Raw genomic sequence first — 26781 nt, forward strand, 5'->3', positions numbered from 1 at the left:
GTCAAATCTCTTCCACCATTGCCAGCTGGGATGCTGGGAAGTAACATGAGGGGTCCTAGTACTTTTTTCCATGTGTTTGAGTGACAAAGTCTGAGAAAGGAGAGGCTGGCAGCCCCTCTCTGTTGGGCAGGAAGGGCAGCAGTGAGGCCAATACAGGAGGTGCCCCTGGGGAGGGGTGGAATGACAATATTTGCTTCCTTAGCCACCAAGTGTGGCTTCTCCCCAAAGCCTGGCCTGCAGACGGCCGGGCGGGAGCGCTGTGCGGCCTGTGAAATGGATACACCATCGCACCCCCGAGACCGGGCTCATTTGCCTCCTTCATTTTTAGACACATTCCAAACTTTTCAGCAAATTACAGTGTTTGCCAACTGGCCGTCTGGGGCCCAGGGAGCTGCTATTTATAGCAGGGCTGGGCCACTGCCACCCTCAGGAGCTTCTAAGAAACTGGGCCAAAGCGGCTCGGGTGGTGTCCTGCACCCCTGGGCAGGGCCCAAGCTGGGCGGCCCGCCGGCACCTGTCACCCTGGATCTGGGGGTCTGCACTCCAGAGATATTTGATACTAGAGGTGTTCTTCTCCCCTCTGAGCAGCAGCCGGTCAACATCAGTATCTATAGGTTCTAGGCCCTGTTCTGCTTCTTTCTCTCCTTGACTCATTTCTGGGGCCTGTACATGGCTTCCCCAAGCGCCAGGCTCCTCCATGAGCCGATTCCCTTCTGAGAGCTCTGGGTTCCTTCTATACACTGCGGAGACCCCTGCAGGACTAGGCACATATGGGTGCATAGCTAATATGCTTGATTAACCCCCCCCCCCCCCATCCTGCTCTGAAGCCCCAGGCACCCACAGGAGGAACAAGAAGTGATGATGGGTTTTTTGTTTGTTTGTTTTTGGGTCACACCTGGCAGCACTCAGGAGTTACTTCTAGCTCTACGCTCAAGAATAGATCCTGGCAGGCTCAGGGGACCATATAGGGTGCCAGGATTTGAACCATCTACCTTTTGCAGGCAAAGCAAATGCCTTACCTTCATGCTATCTCTCCGGCCCCAGTGATGTTGTCTTTATTTGTTTTTGTTTTGGGGCCACACCTGGTGGTGCTCATGGGTTACTCCTGACTCTAAGCTGAGAAATCACTCCTGGCAGGCTTGGAGAACCATATGAGAAGTTGGGGATCAAACCCGGTTTGGCAGTGTGTGAGGCAAACGCCTTACCTGCTGTGCTATCACTCTGGATCCTATGTTGAGTTTTGTTTTTTGGATTTTTTGGGTCTTGTGTTTGTTGTATTCCTAATTTTTATTATAACTCCCTGATTTACCAAGTTGTTCATAATATTCATAATATTATGAACATTAAATATTCAAACACCAATCCCACCAACAGTGAAACTTTCCCTTCACCAGTGTCCCCAATTTCCAACCCACAACCTTTGCCTACCTCCAGGAAGGCACAAACAAATTTATTTCATATTGGATGTTACAACACAAAGACAAACAAACTTATCAAATATTTGATCAAATAAGGGTCAATTTGTAATAATTTTTCTATCTCTCAGTGGTGTTGCTATAAAAATCAGTGTCTTGGGGCCAAAGAGATAGCATGGGGATAGGGCATTTGCCTTTCATGCAGAAGAATGGTGGTTTGAATCCAGCATCCCATTTGGTCCCCCAAGCCTGCCAGGAGCGATTTCTGAGCCTAGAGCCAGGCCCCTGAGCACCACTGGGTGTGACCCAAAAACAAAAACAAACAAAAAAAAGAATCAGCATCTAAAGATTTACTGGGCTATGGTTGGTGCTAGTTGGGTTGAGCCTTCTGTGTTATTCTTTAGGCCCACCGAACTTGATAGATTTCTATGGAACTTTCTCATCAGATTTGTTGTGATGCTACTGGGTTGACATACTGTGACACTGACATGTTGAGGTGTCACGTGGCTGTGTGCAGACACATGGCCCAGAACCTATAGATCTAAAACATGTGATGGTTTAGAAGTTCAATAAGGTTAAGTTGTGGAGCTGGGCCATTTCTATTGGAGGGTGTTGAGTTGGTGTTGGGCTACTGTAGTTTATACAGAAAGGGTAACCTGCTCCATCTTTCTGAGAATGTCACAGAAGTTCTGGTCAGGCTTGTGTTATCTGGCGAATACTAGTGGCCATTATTTTCTTTTGGACCTTGGTGGAAGACAAGGACATAATTCTGCCAGGAAGATGGCGTCTGTGCGCGAGGACTGCTGGGTATTTTGGTGGTGAGGTGGGTGCAGGGAGCTTGGGCAATCCCGTTTCATAAGGAAACACTCAAAGTTCTTGGCCCTGTAGTCGGATCATGCCAGAGAGGATTTAGCTAATGGCCTCACTTTAGCAGGATTTTCCCTTTTCAAATGATTTTAAGGTCTTTGCTACTCCCGAGAGGCAAAGTGAAGCCACTTTCTTTGGACTCAAAATGGGACCTCATATGTGACTCAGTGAAAGCTTTCACTTGGCAGATGTGAGGTCTTGGGTTCATGACCACTAAAAGGCGGGGGTAGTTGTCCCTATTCCCAATTCCTTTAGGATTATCAATAAGCTATTGAGCAATAGGGTGTGTGTGTGTGTGTGTGTGTGTGTGTGTGTGTGTGTGTGTGTGTGTGTGTGTGTGTGTAAGAGTGAGAGAGAGAGCTCAACAGGCTGAGAACAAGTTTTTCATGCAGGAAATCCTGTTCCTTTAAGTTCAAGCCCCTGTACCAAATATGGATCCCTGAGCAATCATTAGGGGTGACCCTGATCCCCTGAGAACTGGTGGGTGTGACCCCAAAATTTAAAAAGAAACTAAACTAGTAAGTTCTGATGTCAGTCAGACCTTAATGGTGTTCTTACCTGCACTTACCAAATCCAGGTTGATGAGGAAGGGAGATCCTATAGGAAGGAGAGATGCAAATCCTGCTTAAGGGCAGGGAGGACAGGCCTCCTGGGGGCAGGATTCTGGGAGTTCTAGGGCCCACAGTCTCCATAAGGACAAGTGTGCGGACTAGCCCTTTGCACCCCAGCACCCTGGACAGTGCCCAGCACATTTGAGTATCTGGTGTTCTCCAAGCTGAACCCCAATGGGAAACCTGCTTGAGGCCAGGAGACCAGATTCAGCTAGTCTGGAGTGAGGTACAAAGGCAAACTGGGTCCCAGCTTGAGAGGCAGCTGGAGGTGAGGGTGTCACTTTGCTTTGTTTTGGTTTGGTTGGGGAGCCAGATATGGCAATACTAAGAGCTTATTCCTGGCTTTGCACTCAGGAATCACTCCTGCAAGTTTCCCGGGGGAACTTGAGCCAGCATCAGCTGCTTGCAAGGTAAGTGCTATATATCTCTCTGGCCCAAAAATCCCCCTTTACATTTTGCTTTTTCACACAGAAAAGCTGAAGCCATCAGGCCAGTGCTGACCGGTGCCTGAGGGGCCTCTGGAGGAAGAGCATCCTCCTGGCTTTCAGAGCATCTCTTCAAGACCCTTCCCAGGGTTCCATCTAAGCCATGTTCAGAGGTGGAGAGGTGGCACCCAAGTAGGATGCCAGTGGCTGGGCTGGGGAGCTGGGAGCTCTCTACTGAGAGCAGAGATGGGACTGATGAGAGGCACAGAAAATTCAGGGCTGAACTGAAAGGCCAGTGAGAGAAGTCGGAGAACAGGAAGAATTTGAATCCACACTTAAAAGAACCTGAACACTCTCTTGGGGGCTCCGGGTACCCAGATGGGCAATACCCACCGCTCTCAGCCCCTCTTCAGTAAGGCTGATTATCTCCCTATCTCCCAGAATCACTCTCCTGCTCCCACCAGTCTGGCCTGGGCTGCAGTAACAGAAAGGGAGGGAACTCCTTCCTCCTTGGGTTCCTGGTACCCTTTGAATCTGAGCATCCTCCATCCCTGCTTTGTGCATCTGGCTCCACTTGTAGGGCAAACGTGACCTTGATCTCTGATCTAGCTGAGCTCTTTCTTTCTTGAGGGAATCCTGTGAGTTCTATCACTCAGGGTACAGGGAGGCCCAGGGGGTACAATCCTGACCATTGGAAAGCTTGTCAAGCTGGAGAAAAGAAAGTTGCTAGAAAGGTATGTGACTGGGACTGCTCTTGCATTTTTTTTTTTTGGTATTTTTTGGGGGGGTCACACCCAGCAGCACTCAGGGGTTACTCCTGGCTCTATGCTCAGAAATCGCTCCTGGCAGGCTCAGGGGATCATCTGGGACGTCAGGATTTGAACCACCAACCTTCTGCATGCGAGACAAATGCCTTACCTCCATGCTATCTCTCTAGTCCCTGCTCTTGCATTTTCTTTTTTTTTCTTTCTTTCTTTTTTTTTTTTTTTTTGGTTTTTTGGGCCACACCCAGCGGTGCTCAGGGGTTACTCCTGGCTGTCTGTTCAGAAATAGCTCCTGGCAGGCTCAGGGGACCATATGGGACACCGGGATTCGAACCAACCACCTTAGGTCCTGGATCGGCTGCTTGCAAGGCAAACACCACTGCGCTATCTCTCCGGGCCCTGCTCTTGCATTTTCTGCTTTAACGATTCTCCTGTGGGTCTGTAAGCGAATGTCCTAAAACAGGGCTTTGTTTGTTTGTTTGTTATTTTTTTGTTTTTGGGCCACACCCGGCAGCACTCAGGAGTTACTCCTGGTTCTGTGCTCAGAAATCGCTCCAGACAGGCTTGGGAGACCACATGGGATGCAGGGAATTGAACCTGGGTCTGTCCTGGGTCAGCAGAGTGCAAGGCAAACACCCTACCACGGTGCTATTGATCCAGCTATCCTGAAATAGTTAATAGTGAGAGCTCATGGTCTTAGCAACTTGTCTCAAATGCTTCAGTAAAATAAAAGACTAGGAATAATGCTACGTGCATTGTTAGATTACCTGTACACAGCTTGGCATGAAGCAAACATGGCCAAGTGCAAAGATGGTGGGGGAAGTGAGTGAAATGCCCATTAGAGTTTAAAATATTCTTGCAACGTGCCCTCTTGCAGAACTGAACTATTTCTCAATAGGTTTAATTTTTCAAAACTCAAAGGGAGGGAGGAGCGGGCCTCCTTTTCTATCTTCTTGTTTTCTCTTCTGTCCCCTGTCCCCTAACCCATGGCCCAGGTTGTGTTTACTAAACACCTCGGCTCTGGGCTCTCGCCCCCTGATTTCATCAATTATAAATGTGCTTGCTACTGGCCACAGAGCAATTTGTGAAGGCCTGTGGCTTGCGGTGAGCTAGCACCATCCAAGTCCACCACAGCCCTAGAAGAGACAAGGGCTGGGGCCAGACACGGGCTGCGGGGGCGGCCGGGGCACCCAGGCAGCTCTGCCACCTTCCTGTTTGTCCGCCAAGAGACTGTGAAGGGCAGCGGGCAAGTGGATCGCTGCCCAGGCTGGTCCCATGCCTGGCCATCCTGCTCAGGCATGTGTACCCGAAGTCCCTCAGGATTAGAGGTGGCCCAGCTCCTGGAAACCGAAGCAAATCCTCTGCTTTCAGAGCCTGATAGTTATTGAGTCATTTCTCTGCACAACCATCTTAGGATGAACTATTGTTATAGACCCATTTTGCAGATCAGGAAACGAAGGCATAGAGAAAGGTTCCTTGTAACTAGTCAGTAAGATAGCCAGGTTTTTACCATTTTTCAAGGTAATTTTCTTAATCTTTTTTTTTTTTTTTTTTTTTTTTTTTTTGGTTTTTGGTTTTTGGTTTTTGGGCCACACCCGGCGTTGCTCAGGGGTTACTCCTGGCTGTCTGCTCAGAAATAGCTCCTGGCAGGCACGTGGGACCATATGGGACACCAGGATTCGAACCAACCACCTTTGGTCCTGGATCGGCTGCTTGCAAGGCAAACGCCACTGTGCTATCTCTCCGGGCCCAATTTTTTTTTTATCTTAATAGACACTATTTATATTTTCTTGCCACCTTAATGAAACCTAATAAATTAAAAACTAGAAATTACAAGTAGCAACAATTTCACTAAGACACTCCCCGATCACCCCAATTTGATCATATATTTTCTGGGAATACGATCATCATCTATGCTTTCCTGTCTGTTTATAAAGCAGAAATACAGAATCTGGTACAAAGCCCTCTGTCTGGCTAATTCCTAATTTGCTTCCTCCACTTCTCTAAAACATTTCCTGCCCTTCAGGGGCCTCTGCCCCCCATCTTGTGGACTTTCAAGCCAATCATGTAACCAGACCTGGCTAATCCGGCCTTGGACCTTCCCTTCTGCAGTGAATGGATTTGGGGAGGGGCACATGACCCAAGAGAACCAATGAAGAGCTACTTTGGGATTTATCACTGAACACTGGGAAAAAGTAAAATTTCTCTTAATATTGGGGGGAATTTGCATGGTGTTTTCATTTCTTTTTTTTTTTTTTCAGGCAACACCCGTTTGATGCTCAGGGGTTACTCCTGGCTAAGAGCTCAGAAATTGCCCCTGGCTTTGGGGGACCATATGGGAAGCCGGGTCCTTCCTTGGCTAGGGCTTGCAAGGCAGATACCTTACCTCTAGCGCCACCTCGCCGGCCCCGGTGTTTTCATTTCTGAAAATGCCAGTTCTTAGTCTTCTCTCTGTTTCCTGTCTTCCACTGAAAGTATCTTTCTGCAGAAGGTGTCTGAGGCATGTGACTTTGTGCTGATCTGAGGAAGGGAGGATGCCTGGGTGCTTCTCCTCAGGCCACAGGAGTCATTGTACTCTGCTTCCACTCAGGTGGACAGAGTCTGATCGGGCCCTGACTACCTGAGAGGCTGGGAAAGAAGCAGAGAGAGCTCTGGAGCAGATACTAGAAGACCAAGTTGGAAAGGACCCACTCACTGAAACCAAGCATTGCCAGGCGCATCTGTTCACCTCCTAGAGGCTTAATGTCCCAATCAGTAAAACAGGGCCTGATGAAGCTTAAGCCAGATGTGACCTGGAGGGTCCTGCTCTAGCCTATACAGCACCAAGCTCCCTCTCTGTTGCCTAAGCAGAGAAAGAAACGCTTTTTACCTCCTAGGGTGTCGTGTTGTTGTGCTTCTGGTAATTGGAAGATGGTGTCCTTGCACCCTAAAGACAACACTCTTCTGGATCTCAGTGACTGTCCCAACATGAAGCACAGCAGCCTCCGGGGCTGAGTTGCCAGAAGTGAGGAAAAGAGAATTGTATTAGAATGCAAGTGTGAACTTGTCTTCACTTAGTTGTCATGACTCCAAGGGGTTGTTCTTGCTCCAGCAATTCTGCAGCTCTCCCAAAAGTCCCAAGATGTGAGAGTCACTGTGACTGAGAGGGCCTGCCCAGAGGTGCAGGCAGCGTGGGGAGACAGATTTGGCTGAAGAAAATCAAGTCAAGAGACAACAATGAAGCTATTTTGACCCTATGAGCTTTAACAAACTCTCGCCATTGCCAAAGGTATGAATGTAGGAGCCTCAAATTCTAATGATGGGGGACTAGTCTAGAAACACAAATTTAGTCCCAAGATCCTTCCTAGCTAGTAGCCCCAGGTCTTAGAACCTGGTCCTTGAATCTTGCCACTTCTTCCATAAGGTTTTAGTTGTCTGAACTTTTTTTCCCAGAGCCCAATCACAGGAAAGGGGCCCCCTGAACAGACTGCCAACTCCTATTGGGCCTGAACCCAAATTTCCATCCATGGGGTGGTCTGGGAAGAGACCAATCAAAGAGAAATAATTTCACAGAGGTAGAGAGAGAGAGAGAGAGAGAGAGAGAGAGAGAGAGAGAGAGAGAGGGAGAGAGAGAGAGAGTCAGGTGCACCGCTGGCCCATGGCCCCATCTATAGGAAAATGAATGGCCTTGGAAGAAGGTCATGTCAGCAGGCACTCTCACCCCTTGCTGCTTTCCCAGGCCCCCTGAGTCCTGATGTAATAGGAGCTGGTTGCCCCATAAGCAGTGGGTGACCAGGTTTTTAATCTTCAGCATCTCTTGGGGCTCAGCTGGGAGGTGGGCTTTGGCAGGAGGGAGGGGGCTGTCTGGGAATGCTGGAGAGTTTCTCAGCAGAAGGGGGCCCTCCTGGTGGGGTTCCACCTCCTTCCCCCACCTGCTCTTGGCTCCTTGGGAGTGACTTGAGTCCTGCCTCTGAATGTCAGTCCATGCCTGACTTTAGGAGCTGTGGGTCTGTTTGTGACTCGGAGGCACAAACATGGCAGGTTGAGCTGCTTGAGCCTTGTCCTCCATTCTTTTAAACTCTCACTCCAGGGCAGTGGCTATCGGGGCAACGCACAAAGTCCCTCAGCCCAACTGCTGAAGGAATCATATGTGGGAAGGAATCATGTGCATCTCTGCTCCCCCATATCTGCTGTATAACCTTGTGCAACTCACAGACCCTCTCTGGGCCAAAACCAGTGCTTCTCAAATAGTGGGGCACGCCGCCCAGGGGGGTGCAAGGCTCTGTAAAGGGGGGCACATTTGACCTCAGCAAACATTGTCCTAACAAGCTAAGCCCCGTGTTTATGTCTCTGTATGTCTCTGGAGCTGAGAGTTGCTGCGTCCTGCTTCAAACCCGCTTCGAAAAGCTATGCATTGCAGAACGTGCTCATTGGAGCCATTCATCCAGACATCACCTCTGATTAAAAAACCAGCTCAAATTATTTGATATATTTTTGTTTTGCAGGTTAAAGATTTTTTTAAATAAAGTTACTATTTACAGTCATGTGGGGGGGTCGAGAAAAATGTTTTCTTCCTAGGGGGGCATGACAGAAAATAATTGAGAAGCACTGCTCTAAACAGACAGAGCTGCAAATTTTCTAGCCCTCAGTATATCTCACACTTTTTTGGGGGGGGGCAGGGGCACACCCGACAGCGCTTAGGGGTTACTCCTGGTTCTGTCCCTGGCTTAGGGGACTGAACCCAGGTCCGTCCTGGATCAACTGCATGCAAGACAAATGCCCTACCACTGTGCTATCTCTCCAGCCCTTGTCCCACATCTTAAACATATCTAGTTCCAGGAGACATGTGTCGAGGACAGGTTCGGCTAGTTCTCTTTGACATTGAGTCAATGGGAGAAGGTGCTGCCAGGGAACTTTCTCCTGTGTGGTGACCCCCGGACTCAGGGGGAGAGTTGAGGTGTCCACAGAGTGAGGTCTCACTCCTTCATAGGGGTCTGCTTGCTGGGGAGTCTTTCCACTAAGAATTTTTTTTTTTTGGTTTTTGGACCACACCCTGTGGTGCTCAGGGGTTACTCCTGGCTGTCTGCTCAGAAATAGCTCCTGGCAGGCATGGGGGACCATATGGGACACTGGGATTCGAACCAACCACCTTTGGTCCTGGATCGGCTGCTTACAAGGCCAATGCCACTGTGCTATCTCTCTGGGCCCCACTAAGAATTTTCATCCCAAACGTTTACAGCATCTATGGAAGTTGGTTTTCTTCTTGGAACATTCTGCTTGCTCTAGCCAATCAGCTCTGATTCCAGCCCTGTAGACAGCACTCCCCTGACCCAGCTGGGCTCCCCCATTCATGGCCAGAGTTTGTGTCTTCATCTATTGATGATGTTTACCCTTCCAGGGCAGACGTCTCTCACATGAGAGGCCTCTCTGGTCTGTTTGCTATTGTATCCCAGCACCTGAAACTCCACCAGGAAACTACAACTCTCAGGGTGCATCTGTTGAGTGACTGAAGGGGAAAAATTTGTATCAGAAGCACAAAGATCATTTCGAGAGTGTGTCCCATGTTCACACATGTCAATGTGTCCATCTTCACAGGCCGCAGACCAGAGATAGCATGGAGATAAGGTGTTTGCCTTGCATGCAGAAAGACAGTGCTTTGAATCTCTGCATCCTATATGGTCCCCTGAGCCTACCAGGAGCGATTTCTGATTGTAGAGCCAGGAGTAACCCCTGAGCGCTTCCAGGTATGACCCAAAAACAAAAATAAAAACATCTTCAGAGGTCAGAAAGAAGGTCACTTCTTGCACCCATTGTACAGATCAGGAAACAGAGTCATAGTAAGATTATAAAGCTCACCCTGTATCCAGATGCCTGGCTTTGAATTTTTGCATGCTCATCATACTCTTGCCCTGGAATTTAAGCGCCTTTATCAATAGTGCTTCTTTGGACCATGCTGAGAGTTGGTCCTTCTCTGGGTCTCTTACTTTTTGCCTTGGGAAGAAGCTTTGAAGCCCCCCACTCTACCCCTGAGCCCTAGAGATTGGATCTTTTCCCCCTTAGGGGGCCACTGGCCCAAGATGGCAAACAAACACTTAAAAATAAAAGCCATATTAAAAAATAAAAAGAACAGCCAACCTCCTGCCTTAAAATATGGTGAACCAGGGAGGCAATTAGCAATTATGCCGCATTTTATTATGAGAAGAGAAATTCTAATTGGACTGATTTGAATTCCACACACCTCCTCAGATTGTTTTGGGAATTAAGGGATCAGTTGTATCGGTAATTATGGTTTACCATTAAATTACCCCCCCCACCAGAAATTGTTAAATTGTCTGTGACGGTGCTTAAATTTAGCCCAGACCCATGTCCTATGAAGACTGCTCGAGTCAATACAAGCCACCAGGAAACCACTGGGTGCCTGGTGCCAGCAGTAATGAGGGGTTAAGGTTCCCAGAGTTTTACCTGAGACAGCAAGGACAAGCCCCCCGGCTGCAGGGAGCTCTCCTGGAGCACTTGGTGGCCTGCCCTCCTCTCCCTGTGGCTTGGATCCTGGGCCTAGGCCCTAGCCACAAGCTGCAGGCCCTCTGCAGAGTCACATGGTGGTGTCAGCTGTTGAGTGACAGGCTGGCAACTGTTCCAGACTCAGTGGAGGGTGCCTGTGGCCCTGGAGGACCCATGGAGGACCCCAGGGCAAGAACCAGAGACATCAGGGTGAAGGTCCCACTCTATGATGTTTCATGCTTTTGAGCCTCTGCTACCTCATCCACCATATAGGTATATGCCATTCTGGGAGGAATCAGGCACTTTATTGAGATTAATCAGGGAGACATCACCCATGTACAGACCCTGCCATGTGTTTCTCAGCTTTACAAACACCCATGAGTAGGGGATATGTGCTGAATCAGGAGGATTTGGGGGGGGCGTACAGTTTGCTCCAGTTGGAGAATTTGGAGGAGGACAAGAAGGAGGTTACAGAATGGAAAAGAGGCTGAAGAAGAGGCAGGTCTCAGGATTGGCCCCTTCAATAGGGGGTGCCAGGACCACAGTCAAAGGAACAAGCCCTATTACTATTACCTCCATAGACCCCCACCAAAGCTACTTATTGAATTGTGCAGCCTCTAAGCCCCACAAAAGAGTAGCAAGAGGAAGTTCTCAAAGGATTTCCTGCTCCTCAACTATTACAAATGATGGCAAGAATAGGGGGTCCAGAGAGATAGCATAGTGGGTAGGGCTCTTGCCTTGCACATGGCTGATGACCTGGGTTCTATCCCTAGCATCTCATAGGGACTTCCTGGTCCTTTCAAAGCCCAAAGCTCACAGTCATGAGTTATCTCTGAACATCAATGAGTGTGACCCCAAATAAAACAAGAACAGATGTTGGTGGGGGCAAACTCAGTGCTTGAAAGGAAAGATAGACACAATTACTCTCTTTATTCTGTCTTACTAAGGGGGGATTGGGGTTCTGTACTTGCTACAGGTGGTACTCAGGAACCATGTGGTATTGGGAATCAGGCCCAGGACACCCCCATGTAATGTCTGCACCCAACTTGTCTCCTGGTTTTAGAAACCAGGAAACCAGTGCAGAGAAGTTAAGTCATTGGTCTCAGTTATCCACCCAGTGAGCAGCAAGTTTTACTAAAACCCACTTCTGGCCTAGACAGTAGCCCCAACCTGCTAGGCCTCGGCATTGGTGGTCAGAACTGTGGAGTCTCATGGGATGCCTGCCTCTGGGGTAGCTCCTGGGGTGGGCAGAAGACCCAAGAGAGAGGGATCTATTGATGTGTATGCAATGGAGGGTGGTTGGAGCATCTGGGGAGGAACCTATTGGTCTTTCACTAAAGAGTCTGGGATTCAGGTGCCCGGGGTGGTTTGGATGCTGTGAAAAGCTCCATGGTTCCTCTCTGCTGTCTCCAATCTAGGATGAGGTCTTCCATCAAAGCGCAGGCTTTGCAAGCAGAAGGCCAGAATTTGATTCCTTGGGGCACCCTATGGGCCCTGAGCACCTCTGGAGAAACCTGCCAGCACTGTTCTTCTCTCTTCTCAAATCTCAGATCTATGTAGCTCTTGATGGGAGAAGCTTCCCCAGTGCCTGGCCAGCACAGACCTCTGCTACTTGGGCTTCTCCCAGGTTGCAGCAGCTGGTCTGGCTCTGTACAGGGAAGCAGTTTCCTACTTGCCCCTGCCACTGAGCCCAACACAGCACCAGGCCCAGGGTCCCTGGGTAGGATATGATAGGATAGGATAATGCAGTGTAATATAATGTAATGTAATGTAATGATTTATATGATATCACTGTATTTCTATAATATATTATTATATAATTATATGTGGTTATAATTACATTATATATCATAATATATGCTATGTTATATCCTATATCTATATTAGAGGGTGCAATGCTGCTTCCTTTCCACTAACTATTGTTTTTTTTCTGGCATTCACAAAAATGCCAGAACTTTGTAAGTCATTTTTTCTTATCTTCACAAGAAGTGGCACTTCATGATTTCATAAACAAGGACTGTAGACTGGCAGAGGTCAATCTTGCGCACACCATTATCTGACTATAAAGCGGCCAGGACCCACGGCTCGGTGGCCTGGCTCTTGCCCAATAAAACACTGATGACAAATACCCTTTACCTCTGTCCTGGCCTGCAAATGCCTGGAAAGGACGCAGCCCCAGCTGGAGGTGACTATTTGTTCCCTCGGAGAACCGCTGCTCTCCAGGATTGCGTGGGCTAGTACTAGCTTTATTTATTCATTATTGTTATTTTTATGGGGGCCACACCCAGGAACCTGGCAGTTCAGAATCTTACCCAGCAGGGCCATGCAGCTTGGAGGCCGAACTCAGCACCTCTCCAGCGCTTGGTGTGAACAGAGCACTTGGCATCAGCCAGCCCAGGAAACTAGCTTTGAAATAGTCATGGGAGGGGCCAGAGCGGTGGTGCAAGTGGTAAGGCATCTGCCTTGCCTGCGCTAGCCTAGGATGAACCGGGGTTTGATTCCCCGGCATCCTATATGGTCCCCCAAGCCAGGAGTGATTTCTGAGTGCAGAGCCAGGAGTAACCCCTGAGCATCACTAGGTGTGGCCGAAAAAACAAAAAGTGAAATAGTCATGGGGCCTGTTGTGAACTCCTTAAAGAGATTGGGAGAACAAGGGTCAAAGAGATGACACCCCACACCGTGGACTAGGAAGGGCCTCCTCTATGAGGAGGGGAAGAAGTCTGCAAAGAAGTGGGGGGGGGGGAATCCTGCAATGGGCACAGTGTTTGGGGAATGGAAGAGTTGAGGACAAGGTTTATGGGGCTCCTTCTGAAGGAGCTTAGGTTGTTAGAGAAATAGAAGGAAGATTATGGATGGGAAGAGATGGGGAGGACTAGAGGGAGGGATGGGGAGAGACAGGAGGAGCGATAAGGGGAGGGGTAAGGGGAAGGACTGGGAGAGGCATAGATGGAGAAACTGAGAAGGACTGATGGGAATGAGGGAGGGACAAAGGTTGGGATAGTGGAAGGGATGGCGAGGAACAGGGAGAGGAATGGGGAGGGACAGAGAGGAGTCAGGGAAGGGATAAAAGATAAGTGGAGGGATGGGATGGGGTGGGGGTGGGGAGGGCTGGGGGGAGATGGGGGATTAAAGAAAGAGATGGGGAGGTTTAGCAGGATGATGACATCAACCTCCCCCAAATGGCTGTGGTGGTTGTGGACAATGATATTTGGACTTGGTTTCTTCCAAGTTCTTCCAGAACCCGGCATCTCAATAAGGTGGATATGGGAGTTAGGCTGTTTTCTCCCAGAGCAAACTCTCACTGTTCCCCAGCCTCTGTTGGTCACTGGGGCCTCATACAAAATGCACATAGGACAAGAAGCCAAAAGTGCACCCAGCGCCCCTTTTCATGATCATAATTCAAAGCCGAGTTCCCGTTGGAGAGAGAAGAGCTGGGCCTGTCCTGGAGTGCTTTGGAGCAATGGCTGGTCTGCATGCAACAAAGAGGGGACAGAGAGGGCAGGAGAGGGGGTCTAGATTCTGACAGCTGGGGGCCAAGATCTGATTCAAAGGGCCCAATGCCTTCGTTGTGAGGGAGCCCCAGGTTGGATCCCCAGTACTATGTGATCCTCCAAGCAATCCCCCTGCAAAATCTCGAACAAAAACAGCAAGACTGTCCTTGCAGAAGGTGCTAGTCAGACTGAGGGTTCCCCCACCCCCCGCACCTGCCCCTACCGTTCTGCCCCTCAGCCCTGAGCCTCCAGGCAATGGCTCTTCCAATGGCCAAGTTCACACACTTTATGCGCAGAGAGAGAAGACAAGGTACACATCTGGCTAGTGCCTCCTTTTAAAACTGTAAATTATCAGACACAGCCCTCTAGGAAGGCAATTTGGCAATAATACCCAGTGCTATAAAAATGTTCACAGCCTTTGGCCCAATAATCTCCCTCTTGAGGATTCATTATTCCAAGGAGATAATTCATCTGGAAGAGAGAAGGAGTCTATATTGCCAAAGACATTTGCTGTGATAGGGAAAAATTGGACCGGCAATGTAAATAATGGCCTTGCTGGAAGGAACTCTGGGGAACATTATTGGAATTTGGAACCAGAACTGGGAACGGGGTCACCAACTTGAGGGTGCTTGGAAGGGAGCGCACGACCCTGGTGCCTCGGTGGCCATGCGTCGGGGAAGGCGCACAGAAGCCACAGAAAATAAAATCTCCTTATTTATTTATTAATTTATTTATTTTGGGGTTTGGATCACACCCAGCGGCACTCAGGGGTTACTCCTGGCAGGCTCTGGGGACCATATGGGAATTGAACCAGGGTCAGCTGTCTGTTGGCCGCATGCAAGGCAAACGCCCTACCACTCTGCTATCTCTCCGGTCCCTAAAAATCGCTTTTTGGATGGAAGGGACACGCCATGTCCTCTCCCAGGCTTGCTAGTGACATGTAATCTGTCACTTGGCTGTAGCCTTTCTGGGCACCCTGGCTGGAAGAGATGCAGGAGCATCTTGTAGCCCAGGCTTGGCTGGCTCAGCTCCCTGCCCCCCTGGGGAAGATGCTCCGAGCTCCCAAATCCCTCTTTGCCCGGAGCTTGCAGTGGCACACAGCGCCCCTTTTCATGATCATAATTCAAATTACCCGTTGAAGTCGGTCAAATGAAAAAATAGCAGCTCGCGGGCCGGCGGGGGCGCAGGGAGCGCCGAGGCGGCTGCAGGGCGCCCTCCGCGGCGGCCTGGCCCTGAGCTCATTTCCTGGGGCGCGCGCGCCGGGCTATTTCAGCCTGGCGCTGTGCAAACAGGACAATTTAGGGCGGCCAAAAGGGGCCCAAATTACAATCGTATCACAGACAAATATCCGCCACGCCAGGCCTCTGGTGGCCCCGGGCCCAGCTCGCTCAGGGTGGGGGAGAGCCTGGCGCGAGGTCAGGCGGGTTCGGGCTCAGCAGGAAGGAGACCCCAAGCAAAGCGTTGGCATCTGAGTGCCTGTGTAGAAAGAACATCTGGCTTTTCTGGGGGGCTCTCCTTGATTGCAGCAGGCGCCCTTTTATTTGGCTGCTTCTCTGCACTTAGAATGACAAGGGATTCTTTCAACATCTGTCAGCCCAGGGGGCCAAATCCTGTCTCCCTGCACAAATCCAGAGTTCTCCCTTTCACGCAGGGAAAAGTATTTGGGCTCTGGCTCCAGAACACCTGTCCTTTCTTTCCCCAGAGTCCTGCTTGGGGGCTTTGCTTTTCACGCCTTTTGTTTATCTGTCTGTCCGTCCGCCTGTCTGTCTCTCTGTTAATTTGTTTGTTGGGGGCCACATCTGGTAGTGCTCAGAGTTCCAGGGATCGAAACTGAATCAGCCACATGCAAGGCAAGTTTATAATTCCTGCAGCCTGCCTTTTCACTCTGAAATGCTTTCAGTTGTTAATATTTTTTTGTTGTCTCTGCCAGCCGAGCTCCTTCTCCTTCGAGACACCTCCCTGTTGTCCTCCAGGCAGACAACTGCTACCCCATCCCAGCAGAAATCCATGAAACTTCTCCTACTCTCTGATAACTCAGTAGGGTGCTTGCCTTGCACATGGCCAACATGGGAAGGATACTCAGCACCCCTTATTGTCTCCCAAGTCCCCGCTAGGAGTGATTCCTTAGGGCAGAGCCAGGAGTAAGCCCTAAGCACCGCTGGATGAGCTGTGCCCCCTGCAGAAAGAAAGATCTCATTAATAGGTGAAATCTGAAAATCCAAACTCAAAGATACAGTAGATTGTGGTTTCCAGGGGTTTGGGAAAATAAGAGGTGTTTAGTCAAAGGGTGCAGATTTCTAGTTATGAGTGCATGCCAGGAATGTAATGTACTATATGGTGACTAAAGTTAAGAATAATGTACCGTATTTTCCGGCGTATAAAATGACTTTTGAAACAAACAAAAAAAAAGTCAACCGAAAATTGGGGGTCGTCTTATACGCCGAGTATACCCCGAAACATGTTTCAATATGCAGCTAAAATGAAACAAACAAACAAACAAAAAAAAATCAGGCTGCAGAGTTTCCAAATCTCTTTCTTTGGGGGTTCCCAAACAGTACTCAGGAGATCTGGGGGCCACTTCTGCAAAACCCAGCTAACCGTGTTGGTGGTTCAGTGCTAGGGTCCGAGGATGGGGTGTTTTTTGGTTCATGTAGCAGGGGAGATTAACTGACGCCACCAGGGAATTGCCAGAAAAGATGCCTATGATAAGGGACCAATCACACGGCAAGGCTGCTCGGGACCGCCTCTCTAACTCAGCCAATCCAAGCAGGCTTTTGATGCATTGCAATTTAGACAATTGTTCTGGACCCGAATCTACCACTGTCAAAAGCCTGCTCAGGTTGGCCAGTAGTCAGAGAGGAAGTCTTTGACAGTCCTAACCTTTGAACCTTTGCTTGTTGTGATTGGCTCACTGTGGTACATACAATTGCAGCACAGGAACGTTCTGTCTGATACAGCGAATATAGGCCTAACCCTATGTTTTAACTGCAAAATTAGGGGGCCGTCTTATACGCCCGGTCATCTTACACGCCGGCAAATACAGTATGTCTGGAAGTGAAGAAGCCAGCGGACCTCAGTCACATGATCATACACACATGGGGAAGGTGGTAACTGATCTCACTGAAGCAATCTTTTCCCTCTATGTGTCTGATCCGAATTTTAAACTAGACAGTTTAAAATTACATAATGTCAAATGCCCATTTTATTTTAATGAAGCTGGAAATATGGCTATGCATTTAAATATATTTATTATATAAAAATTGAATGTATATTAAAATATTTCAAGTGTCCTAAGAGTAGCCAGAGAGGGAATAACTAGGAGACTCAAGTTTATTTTGATTTATGATCTTGGGGATAGAGTGGAGGGTAGGCAGCAATTGGGTCACACCTGGCAGTGCTGAGGTTTACTCCTGGCTCAGTGCTCAGGGATCAGGTGCTGAGGGAACCAGATGGGGTGCTGAGGATTGAACATGGGTTCTGCCACTTGCAAGGTAAGCATCTTACCTACTGTACTATCTCTCTAACTCCTAAATTCTTTTCACACCCTAAAGCTAACATTTTTTTTGTTTTCTTTACAACATTTTTTGTTGGGGTAGGTGGGGTGTGGGGGAATTTTGGGGAACCCAGGGGCATTTGTGACAGTGACATGCTGGGGATTGGACTCAGGGTCTCACACATGAGGCCTTTGATCCATCATTGAACCATTTACCTGTCCAGGAGAATATTTTTGGGGAGGGCACACACAGCATCACCCAGGAGTTTCTCCTTGCACCGTGCTCAGAAATAACTCTTGACAACTTTAAAGACCATATGGGATGAGAGGGATCAAACCTGGGTCGACTACGTGAAAGGCAAATGTTCTACCCACTATGCTACCACTCTGGCCTCTGCTGAGTTGGTTTTTTTTTATCAAAGCATATCATTTTTCAGAGACACTTATTTTATTTTTCAAAGAGTAAAGCTCATGGCTTTTCATTCACAAGTGAAATAAAACAGCTCTGTTTATTTATTTATTTATGATTTATTATAGAACACTTTTATCACCCAATGCCCCATCATACTCTTTGGTCATCATTCCTCCCAGGAGAGACCACTAGTATGATCTCTTGCCCCAGTCATTAATTCAGTATTTTTAAAAACAAAGCTAATGCCTTTTAGTCACCAGACCTTTATGATTTGGGAAATTTGGCCCATCATTTAGGAATTTCCCTTACCACATGTAAATTTGACTACAAAGCTACCCACCCAGCTTCCCTTGACCAAGAGCCACCATGGCAGACAGAGGGAAAACAGGAATGAATTGGGTCTGTCTTCAAGGAGTTTCACGTCTTTGGGGACCACAAACTTGTTCACAGTTTAGTTTACAATAGCGCTGTAACTGCCACAACTGTGATTCGCACACATGGGTGTCCTGAATATCTCAGGAGTCCAAACATCAAATACTTTCCAAACTCAGAAGGGTAACATGAATGAATGGGCCAGGGGAAAAAAGAAAGAAAAAAAAAACAAGCAAGATGTGCAGGGTGACAGTGGAGCAGAGGCCCAATTTCTGCCTTTAGGGCCTCTGTTGGTCAAACAGCCTGACCAGAATTCATCCAACATCTATCATGGCTAGGAGCACAACCCATACAGCCTGACAAGGCTATCCTAAGCTGACCATCAGTTGCATATTCTCCTGACAGGGCAGACAAGGGTGAGGGAAGGAGGGCTTAGTTTTTGACCATGACTTCTTTTCTTTCTTTCTTTCTTATTGGGTCAGGGGAGGAGGGTAGCACTCAACAGTTACTCCTGACTCTGAACTCAAAAATCATTCCTGGCAGACTGAGGACCATTTGGGATGCTGGGGGTTGAACCCAGGTTGGCCTCATGCAAGGCAAATAACCTACCCTCTATGCTATCACTCTAGCCCCTCTTTTTTGTTTTTTTTGTTTTTGTTTTTGTTTTTTTGGGTCACATCTGGCATCGCTCAGGGGTTACTCCTGGCTCTACGCTCAAAAATCGCTCTTGGCAGGCTCAGGGGACCATATGAGATGCCGGAATTTAAACCACTGTCCTTCTGCACGCAAGGCTTTTCCTTCATGCTATTTCTCCAGCCCCCTCTTTTTCTTTTTTTTTTTAAGAGCAGATTTTTCTCTAACATTTTCCAGTGTATGCAGTACTGTTGAGGTCACGCATCATTAGATTAGATCTCCCCAAGTTCTAGCTTACCTTCCCTTGTGGGAACCATTCCCCAAAGTTTTCTTTTTTTTAAAGCCAGTCAAATTGAGCAAGGGGGGTTATATACCAACTTTTGTGATACTAACATTAATAAGTTCTGATAAACCACTGCCATCGGACCAGCCTCCCCAAGGTGTAATAAATCTCTCTTACCCACTGAAGCAACAAAGACTGACCTGTGCTGAGATTTAACAGGAAAAAAAAAAAAAACAGCCATTGAGGAACTCAAATTTACTACAAAGCAGAAAGACATTTGGGTCTCTAACAGGAAGAAACTGGTGAGGGGGCCTGATGGCAACCCCTCCCCTCCCACCCCTATAGGTAAAACTTTAATTTATCTGTGCACCCTGTTTTGAGGGCACCCCCTCTGCCCTCTTGGCTGCCCCTATTCCCAACCTCTCATGTTTTGTTAATAATAAATGACAGGCCTTGGACATTATTAATTAAACAGCCCCCAGTGGCCAGGGTCAAACCCAAGACCACATGCAGAGGAAGTATCAAAGCCTCTCCTCTCTCCCACCCCGAGCAGAGGCCCCAGGGCTGGGCCTGCCCTGGCTCGAGCAGACCCCAGAGGCTCCAGCCTCCAACTACCAGCCTCCTCAGAAATTGTCTCCACTTCAGCTTTGTCAAAGGCAATCTCCTAGGGCCACACACACGGTAATTAAACTCCTGCATTCTTTCCACAGAAACTCTTCCTCTTGAGACATTCCCACAGGCACTCCAGGCCTGTCCAGGGCCTGTAAGCTCCCAGCCGACTACCCAGGGATTTTTGAAGTTGGCCTTGACTGGGGTTCAAAAGGGACTGTGAATTCAGGGGCTGGGAAATGCCTTCTTACATTTATCATTTGGTTGTTAAGGTTGAGGTATCACCAGAGGGAAGAAGAAGGAAAGAGAGTTAAAAATGACCCTTCTTGCTCTGTTTATTTATAGATACTATTGGTCTGTTTGTAAACACAGCATCCCACACACCTAAATAGGGTCTGGCACATAGTAAGAACTCAAGGTCCTTTGGACAAATACAGGCTGAGGTTAGATACTGACCCAAAAAAAGTGGGGGGGGGGTGTTAGGGGACATAGGCAAAGCATATTGGGTAGGGCATTTGCCTTGCACACAGCTATCTCTGGCATCCCATATGGTCCTCTGAGTCTGCCAATGAGCCCTGACCATCACCAGATGTGACCCCTCTCCCCAAAATGTGGCTCCAGGGTAATTCCTAATTCCTAATCCCTGATCCAGTAACTTCTGATTGCTGACACAGATTATAGATATGCTGGGGACTCCACTTCAGGGACCATGTGCATCAGTTTTCTAGCAGTATCTATTTGACTGGATGATGCGGCTTCTGCAGCTCCTCTGGGACAGGGTCCTAGTGTACTTGCATCAGAACACCAAGGTCACACAAGGTGAGATAATCTCCGTGGCAGTTACAACCCCAAAGACCCAAGATCTCACCAGCTCCTAATTGGACACAGAGAAGAAATGAATTTGTAACTCTTTGGATATGTTCCCCAAAATGCATTTTCATTTTCCTGGCTCTCTCTCTCTCTTTGAAATCCTTATTCTGCTGATGACAGCAACTTTAATTGAAAGCATTTCACCGCTTTAGAGGGGCGCAGGAAGATGTGTGGAGCTACTATCACTGGCACCTCTATTTGCCTCTTCAGCATGGCCATCCTAATCCAGAGCCTCTAGTCCTTGCCTGGTACCTTTCATGGCCACCTCGAGAGTGTTGTGAAGCTCTCTGGTCCTCCCTTGCCCAGGCTCCTTGATGTCTCTGTGTGTCCTGAGGGAGCAGGGCCTTCCCCACTCGGGGTTCCCAGTAGACCCCGGCTTCGTCTCTTCTAGTTTTCCCACACTGTTGGGAGGGTTCAATGGAGGTTACTCCACATTTTGATCTCAATTTCTTTTCTCTGTTGCCCCTCCAGAAAGTATTCCCAAGAGGGAAAGGGGAGTGGGAGAAGGTAGGTCTTGCCATGTGTTAGTCCTGAGTGTGACATGGAGGACAGGGTGGTCAGGAATGTGGAGAGGAATCTCCAGACCAGGCTCTGGACCATCGCTAACACCTGTGACCATAATAACCAACAGGGCAGGTGGGAACCATTTTCTTTGTTAGGGAACCACGCTCAGTGGTGGGTGCTCAGGAATTACTCCTAGCAGGCTCAGTGGACCATATGGGATGCTGGGGATCTAAACTGTGTCTGCCACATGCAAGACAAACACCCTACTTACTTTACTACCACTCTGGCCCCAAAGGGTGACTATTTTCATAATGGTCACATATTTTTGGATAAACTTCTTGAAACATGGGGTTTATGTTCCTTTCCTTTCTTGTTCTTTCTTCCTTCTTTCCTTCCTTCTTTTTTCTTTCTTTCCTTTCTTTCTCTTTCTCTCTTCTTTCTTCTTTCTTTCTTCTTTCTTTCTTTTTTTTTTTTTTTTTTTTTCTTTCTTTCTTTCTTTCTTTCTTTCTTTCTTTCTTTCTTTTTCTTTCTTTCTTCTTTCTTTCTTTCTTTCTTTCTTTCTTTCTTTTTCTTTCCTTTCTTTCTTTCTTCTTTTCTTTCTTTCTTTCTTTTTCTTTCTTTCTTTTTCTTTTTCTTCTTCCTCATCCTCTTTCTCTTTCTCCACACACCAGCAGTGTTCAGGGCTTCCTTCTGGTTCTGACTCAGGGATCACTCCAGGTGAGGCTCAGGAAGATCAGAGGTTGTGCCAGGATTGACCCCCGGTCAGCTCTGTACAAGTCATGTGCCCCTTACTCCTCCACTTCACCACTGTGCTATCTCTTTGGCTCCTGTGTCCTCACCTCTTCTTTGGAGAAAAGCTTTGTCAAGCAAGGAAGCATGATAGGCTGTGGCTTTAGCTTCTGGCTCTTCACAGTCCCTCAGTTTTGCTTTCAGAGGCTACTACACACTTGTCCATAGGAAGATAGGACCCCTTAACCATCCACTAAGGAGTCCTAATCCTGGGTATGAGGTAGCCCAGAGAACTCAGGAGAATCCTGGAGTGTCCACACATGTGGTGGACATTCCCAGAAGGGCACACCCCAGGACTTTCCTCTCTCAGCCCTTCCAACCCTCTCCAGACTCTTGGTTCCCAGCTGTGGCCAGAAACATGTCTGACTCAAACAAGCTATCCCTTGGCTCCCCACAAAACAATTTTTTAATATTGGCAATTTTTTATCCTTCATTATTTTTTTTTTTTTTTTGGCTACACCCGTGGCTCTCAGGGTTACTTTCTTCTGGATTTATGCTCAGAAATTGCTCCTGGCAGGCTCAGGAGACCATATGGGATGCCGGGAATTGAACCCGAGTTTGTCCAGGGTCAGCCACACACAAGACAAACATCCTACTGCTGTGCAATTGCTCTGCCCCCCCCCAATACATTCTGACCCGTGAGCCCAATAAAAGTATTGCTTAGTGCCAGAGAGATAGCTGATAGGAACAGAGTGCTTTTGCTGGTAGGGAATAGAGGGGCTGATCCTGCAGGACACAGATTCTATTCACTATCCCATATGGTTTCCCAAGCACTACCAGGAGTAATTCCTGAGTACAGAGCCAAGAATAAGCCCTGAGCAACACTGGGTGTGGTCTTCATAATGTGTGTTCATGTGTGTGCCTGCAACACACACACACACACACCACACATACACACACTAACAATGGTTTGTGAAACCAGGTGGCGAAGGTCTTCACACACCTGTACCCTGAAACTGAGCTAATCAGATCTGTTGGGGCTTCAGGCTCCCACCAACCTTCTGAGGAAGCCACATCTGCTTCCACAGGAAGGCCACCAACAGGCTCGGGGCTGTGCAAGGATGACAGGTACTATAGGGAACTGTGGGAAATGAGGTAGTTCCTGAGTGTGGCAGGAAAGAATTTCTTCCAGTCACCTGGGGGCAGTAAAGAAAGGGACTGAAATGACTTCCACACATGCCTGTCGCCTAGGCCTCTTTTGCTTAGTTCCACAGGGGCTCATCCCGCAGCACCAAGCCCATGTTCAGTTCTTCGGTCTGGACACAGCCTGACCCCGGGTTGCTCAGAGCTCCAGCCCCAGATAGAGCCAATGAGAGCTTAGCACCTCTAATTGGATGAATATAGAAAGATCATTAACACTTCTACTTTTCAGGAAGACCCCATCCATTCAACTATCTCCAAGGTCACTAGATGGGAACACTCCAGGCTGGAGGGGGGTGTCAGAGAAAGATTTGGGGCAGCTAGGGCAGAACACTTGACTATCCAGTGAGAAATCCACAGACTGGCACCCTCCAGGGACCATCAGGCTAGAGGATCACCTCCAAGGCCCCTGGAGGGAGGGGGCTGATCCTGCAGGACCCTGTCAGAGGCTCTAATGTCATCTGGAGCACCTGGGCACACTGGCAGGGAGGGTGGCAGGAAGTGCAGGAATCAAGCAGAGGCAACAGCTAAGCCCTGTCTGAGACTGAGAAGCCAGGCATCGAGACAGGTAACATGGCCAGAGTTTCCAAGAGCCCTGGGGGCATTGGGCTGTAGACCTTGGTGTATGGAAGGAGACCCTGTTTTGGACTGAACCCCAAGGGATTTGAATTCAGCCAAAGGGATCAACAGGCCTCTCTGGTGTAAGAGAAAACCTGCCATTTTGGCCATTGGGGGATCCCCAAAACCCCAGAACATTCTGTCTCCAGTCCTGAAGAGAAGAAAAAGAATATGAAAACTGAGAATCAGGTGAGAAACCCTCCACTCTGGCCTCTTTCCCCCCCTAAAGGTTCCTATGGCTCTGTAATCCCACCTCTGCCCCTCAATTTCAAAAAAGCCAGTCTCTCCTATTTCTTTGAAGGCTAGGGAACCTAGTTGAATGGATGTAGACCCCAGCTCTGCTCCTCTCAAAATAGGAGACTTAAAAATGGTGTTAAATAATCACGACTATTAAAAAAAAAAACTATACATTCAGGGGCCAGAGTGATAGTACATGGGTAGGGTAAATGCCCCTACATCTTGGGGCTGGAGAGATAGCATGAGGTAGGGTATTTGCCTTGCATACAGAAGGATAGTGGTTCAAAATCCTGGCATCCCATATGGTCCCCTGAGCCTGCCAGGAGCAATTTCTGAGCATAGAGCCAGGAGTAACCCCTGAGTCCTGCCGGGTGTGGCCCAACATAAAAAAAAAAATGCCCCTACATCCTATATGGTTCCCCAAGCCTGCCAGGAGTGATTTCTGAGTATAGAACCAGAAGTAACCCCTGAGCACCACTGGGGGTGGCCCAAAAACCAAATAAATAAATAAAATAAAACAAAAATGATATAAATAATTCTTAGATTAACCCACAAAGCCCTTTGGAGCCCTCAGGAAGAGAGAACTCAGCCAAAACAGGATATGATCAAGTCATTTGACCAATAAATTATTTGACAGTTGCTTTCTGGCTAAATGGCTTTGCACTCCCTGTGATATTGGTGAGGCCAAACCTTAATTTCCACACCTATAAAGCCAGGCTATAAAAAACCATTTCACAGGGGTTCTCCAGAAGTGGTGAGGTACCAAGTGCTGTGTTAAATGGTGATCAACTTTCAGTTTCTTGAGCTCCTTCTTTCCCCTGGCTCTGGACCACACCGAGGCCACCCTGCTCTCAGCTTGGCTTTAAGGAGCTTGTGGTCACAGAGAGTATTTCGCACTGGAAGTACATGAATTCCAAATTGATGCCTAACGGTATATTTTCTGGTGTAAACTATATGTCCACTCTAACTTTAGCCCAGGGAAGCTTTATTATTTGTTTCCTTTTCATGAAAGCTATAATAGAGGAAGAGAAAACTCTGCCCTGTACATTCCAATTCCTAAATACACAATTTACAATTTTCTGGGATATTATTTAAGTTTATTTTCGTTTTAGACTCTCATCATCCCTGGGGTGCTTATTTAAGCTCCGGGTGGGCTCTGGAAAAACCAGAATGTCTCCAAAGTTGGGGTGGAGGGCAGGAGTGAGGTTCTTACCATTCATTAAGTTAAAGGATCTAGAATTTTCTCTGCTTAGGTAAGATCTGCTCTCCACAGCCTGGAGTCATGACAGGTGCCTTTGACTGGTTTTTCCATTTTCTGATTAACTAAGGCCAATGAGAGGAATAAACTGGACAAGGTCTGACCAGGGACACCCACTTCTTCTCCTTCTGGAAATAGTCATCCAGCCTCCCTGCCTGATCCTGGGATGTCACTTGTGAGAGAAGATCTGGGACTTTTAGCAGGTTCTCTGGGAACTCACGGCCTCCTAGAGGGTAGGGAAATCACCCAGGTAGCTTTTGTGCCCCTCACTCCCAATCATCCCCACCATGTTCTGTCCCAAGCCCAGTTCTGGCTCCCCATAATAAGGTCTAAGGGAGGTCTTGCCTAGTTGGTCTCCTCCCAAAAGGAAGGTCCCAAAGGGCAACCTGTTGGGGCACTCTGTGGGGCCAGAGCCATAGCACAGAAGGTGCACCAAATTAAAATACTGACACTCTAAATACTGACACCCCACATGGTCTCTCCATGCCCACCAAGAGTGATCCCTAGAGCACAGAAGTCAGATATGGCTGAAACAACAACCAACAAAAACTTGTAAATTAGAAATTTCACATAGGGGACCAGAGAGATACCATAGAGATAGGGTGTTTGCCTTGCATGCAGAAGAACAATGATTTGAATCCCGGCATCCCATATGGTCCCCCGAGCCTGCCAGGAACGATTTCTGAGTGTAGAGCCAGGAGTAACCCCTGAGCGCTGTTGGGTGTGACCACCCCCACCAAAAAAAAATAAAAAAACAAAAGAAAGAAATTCCATACAGGGCTTCCAATTTCATGTGTAGAAGAATCAAGTGTTTTTCAAAGTTCTCCTATAGAGGACACTCGGAGGAACATGGGTTGTTAAAGATTCTTGAAATTAAGGCCAGAAAAATGGCCAGGGTGAGCTTTTGTGTTGTCTGAAGCTACTAAACATCTAACAGTTTGTTAGACCTAGGGAAGTCTCCTGTCCATGATGTGAAAAATGCCAGACCAGCATACTGTACATTTTTTTACTCAATGAACACCAGAAAAACACATAAAAAACACTATGCCACAAGAGTCACAATGGGGAAACAAAACAGAACCCTACCATGATTAGAGAATGAAGATAGTACTTCTGAAGACCCAACTAGTTCTGGCCAACTATATAGTCTCTTTGATAAGGACTTTAGAGAGAAAATGTGAAGGGTGTTCAAAGAACTTAAAGAAACCTTGGAATGAATGAACTGAATGAATCACAAATAATAGTCAAGAGGATATAAGAGTAGAAATTAGAAAAAATCACACAGAAATTATAGAACTGAAGAACTTAGTAGGCGAAATGGAAAAAATCACTGGAAGGCCTCACCAGCACAGTAACAGCTGCTGAGGAAAGAATCAGTGAGCTAGAAGATGAGCTGCAGAACACCCCAAACAATAGAAGAAGTTGGAAAAGAACCTTAAAATAAATGAACAGAAGATGGGGGGAAAAATCCTCAAAATAAGCGATCAGAAAACAATAAAATTCTGGAATA

This window comes from Suncus etruscus, chromosome 1 (genome assembly GCF_024139225.1).
Source record: "Suncus etruscus isolate mSunEtr1 chromosome 1, mSunEtr1.pri.cur, whole genome shotgun sequence".
In the NCBI taxonomy this organism is placed as follows: domain Eukaryota; kingdom Metazoa; phylum Chordata; class Mammalia; order Eulipotyphla; family Soricidae; genus Suncus; species Suncus etruscus.